The sequence below is a fragment of the Pseudochaenichthys georgianus genome, chromosome 10, assembly GCF_902827115.2.
Source record: "Pseudochaenichthys georgianus chromosome 10, fPseGeo1.2, whole genome shotgun sequence".
In the NCBI taxonomy this organism is placed as follows: Eukaryota; Metazoa; Chordata; class Actinopteri; order Perciformes; family Channichthyidae; genus Pseudochaenichthys; species Pseudochaenichthys georgianus.
Window position 1 is genome coordinate 12,053,902 of NC_047512.1, and position 3,963 is coordinate 12,057,864.

The 3,963-nt window shown below is 39.1% G+C and overlaps 1 pseudogene; it reads left to right on the forward strand.

Annotated features, from left to right (window-relative positions):
- The first annotated feature begins 229 nt into the window (after positions 1-229).
- On the forward strand, positions 230-2,094 carry LOC117454020 (uncharacterized; annotated as a pseudogene).
- Positions 2,095-3,963: the final 1,869 nt, after the last annotated feature.

The window sequence follows — 3,963 nt, forward strand, 5'->3', positions numbered from 1 at the left end:
CTGTGCCAGTTAAAGGAAAAAAAACATCAAACATAAAAACAGAAGCTTGCTTTTGGTCTTGTTTCATGTGTTTAGGTTGGAACAAAGGGTGATATTATTTCCACTGTGGTGGTACAATGAAATAAGGAGAAGCCAATCAGGTTGCTCTAAAATTGTAACCTCCCATTCATATGATTACATTAAGACAAATCTACTCAAATACGATTTAATTTACCGGCAGCTACGAGTGGATTGACCAGAAAATGCTGATCATAGTTTATTTACTGCTGATGCTTGGAGTGGGGCGTAAGTATCTAGACTTGAGATATATTATATTAATTGTCATGTTCTAATAATGATCCAGCAGGGTGCTAATTACTCTTAATGTATCACAAAGCAATCATCTGTGTGTTTACTATATTTTTCAGGATGCACACACGATCAGATCTTTGAGACAAACACTGTTGGTGTTGGGGATGATGTGACTTTGACTTGTTCACGCGAGAAATCCTTGGATCCAACATACATGTTCTGGATCAGGCATGGTCCTGGAATCGTCCCTGAAGTCTTGGGAGGAACATTATCTTTTGATTATGATGGTGTGTTAACAAGACTCCTCGCATTACAGCAAAACAAGGGCCTGGAACCTTTCTCCTGCAAATAAGAAAAACAGAGCCAAGCGATACTGGAGTTTACTACTGCCTAAAAGTAAAGAAACTTGACATGACATTTTTGAATGCGACATTTCTGAGAGTTAAAGGTAAATCATTTATACTGTTTATCTTTGTTATTACTGTCTGCTACATAACACAATTGTATTTTACTACTTTCTTAATGTGTTATGTACTAAACCCCTTTTGTTTTATATGGTAGCTTACTATTTTTGTCTTTTGTATTTACCCACACATTATAAATTACCTCAGAGGGAAATGTGTGAATGATTTCTGATTTCTGAAATGAAATACAGCAAACGTAGATTTCACCTTTCTTTAAAAACGTATACTTTATCATATATTTATCATTTCCAGGCCCTGAACCAGATATCACTGCCATTATTCAAGGCCATCAGTCTGATCCGGTCCTTCCAGGAGACTCGGTGACTCTGCAGTGTGCAGTCCTCTCTGAATCTCAGAGCAGAACTTGTCCAGGAGAAACCAGAGTGTACTGGTTCAGAGCCGGATCAGATGAATCTCATCCCAGTCTCATTTACACCCATAAAAACAGCGGAGATGATTGTGAGAATAGTCCTGAGGCTAGCTCTCCACGGAAATGTATCTACAACTTCTCTAAAAACTTCCGCTCCTCTGATGCTGGGACTTATTACTGTGCTGTGGCCACATGTGGGGAGATATTATTTGGAAATGGAACAAAACTGGACATTGAAGGTAACTGCAGAGCGTTTACACATCTTTAATAATCATTCATTTTGAATATGGTAGAAACCCTTATCAACCAAATCCAATTGTCATGCATTGTAATACTGTCAAAAAAACTTTAAATTGTCACATTTTCTCCTTTTCTCCATGATTTTAGCACCTAAGTTGTGGGATCAGCAGGCCATCGTAATTCTGCTTCTGTTAGCTGCTCCTTTTGCTATAAGTCTGATTGTTATCGCCTTCCTGATTCATAATATCGAGATGAAAACTTGTGATTGTTGCAACGGTAAAAGAAGTTTCTCATACCTCAATCAATCAGTCATTGGGCAAAGCTCACATTTTTACATTATATTTACATTACAAATGTGTATAATTGTACTACATCATATGTCATCAAATGTATTTTATTTCATAATACAGCTTCTGTTTCTCTGCAAACAAATCCCGTACCAGCCAGCGGTGATCAGCAGAGGCAGCAGGTACGGTCAAAAAGAGAAGATGTGACTGAAAAAAGTTGTTGACTCATTTTTTCTACATGTAAATCTAACTTTTGCCACCTCAATAATGTTTCCATACTTTTTTGCAGAGGGATGAGGACTCAATAATGTATTCTGCACCAGCTTCACGAAGAGGAAAACTGGCAGAGCAACAGGAAGAATACAAAATCAGCAGAGGGAGAGACGATCTACACCGATGTCATGTATTCAGTGATGGACTAACAATATACTGGACTTTCTGATTAAAGCTTACTGTTGGGGATATCTTCCTAGGCCCAACTTTGACCCAGTCAGTTTGTACTGCCCTCAATGAGCACAGGCCTGCACCTTGGGCTGCTGTGCTCTCAGTGTTTTGTCTCCCTATTCCTGCCTGTTGGCGTCAGCTGATAGAGGTGTTTTAGTGCTTTGCCTGTTTTATCTTGTTATGCTCAATATTGATTATTCTCTCAGAACCAGCTAAATACATGGGTCGGGGTAGAGATCTTCAGAGTTGGTTTGGCAACCGCTGTGTCACCTCGTGGTGGCAACACGTCTTGTCAGTTCTCCGGCCGTAACTCCATAATAAACCATCAGTGTTTGCCATCATATAGTTCCAGCCAGTGTCTCTCTGAGTTTCGTCTCCATTGCTTCAGAAGTTTCCATCACACTTACAATGTTGTAAATATGTTGCTTCACTTTCAGAAATTGGAGAAATGTTATAACCTGGAAACAAAAAATATATATCATTTTGAAATGATGTCCAATCTGCTTAAAATCATTGTATAACCTTTTTTTTTTAATAAATAAAAGTACATTGGTTACATGACGCAAATTGTTATAGCATTAATGGTGATATTCTACACCTAAATATGTGCATAAATACGGTAAAGCTGTTCACAAATCATTCTTAAAATACACAACATGTCCCTCATTTGACCATTAACATTAACCCATGCTGTTATGTATATATGAAACGAGTATTTCAGCAGCAATTGGGGCAAGGGTCTGCCGGTTAGACCACACATTGATCCAGAGTGAAATCTGGACAAATGTTTCAATAGGATGTATCCTGGTCAGTTTTTTAATACCCCACTTTTCATATAGCGCATAGGTACATCGAATATTTTTGTGTTGTGGAAATCACTACACTAGGAATTGCAGTGAAATGTGGTACATAGGAGATTGTGACTGAAATACATGGCAGGGGCAGTGGCTCAGCTGCTAATATACTGAACATGAACTGCAACTTACCCATTGCATGTCCGTGTTTTAGCCACGACAACTTTATAAAACATGTCTAAAAATGAAGCATGAAGAAATGGCGGGGGGCAACTGAAAACTTCCGTCCTTCTAGCCTCTCATCACTTTGTAAAGCCCTTTCTGTTGTGAGAACAAGCAACGCCACATGCAACGGCTACACTGACATACAGGCCCAACGCTGTTTACTCAGAACACACCTGACTATTGGGTTCAAATCGATATGTAGTGAGGGGGAAGTTGAAAGAAACTGCTAATTAGTTTTCAATGTGCTCAGTAAAAGTACCAAGAGAAAGAGGCTACCATCTACTCTTATGCATCTGCCAGAGTACTCTGCTATAAGTGCTGCATTAATAGCGCATCGGAGCAGATTTTTTTAAAGCTTTCAGACAGATTTGTGTTGATTATCTGGCAAACTTAAGTCCTGCACTTGACAAAAATACAGTCATGTCATGACTTTACCCTTTACTGAAATGTTTTATTATTCCACTTTTAAAATCAGCAGTGCATGCCGAGTTTCCTGAGGCTAAAACACAGAGTGAGAAAGGTAGAAGCCCCTCTCTGTTGACACCTTAGTTTGAAGTCCCTAAGATTCCATGCATCATTTGTCTGTCAGTAGTGACTGTGAATGCATGTCAATCTGTTTCTATCAGCTTGCCAAATGCAGGCAGTGCTGTGCACACAAAGAAAGGAGTAGATGGTCCAAAGCATATGATTTCTCTTGTTAGAAGCAACAGCATTGCTCTGTAAAATTTGAATATTTCCAAAAAGGCTGAGGAACCCAAGGTAAGGTCTGCTTTGAGGCTTCTTCTAAGCCTACAATGCTCCAGTGTAGATATGGCAATGAAAACTTGAATCCCAAGCTCCTCCAACAA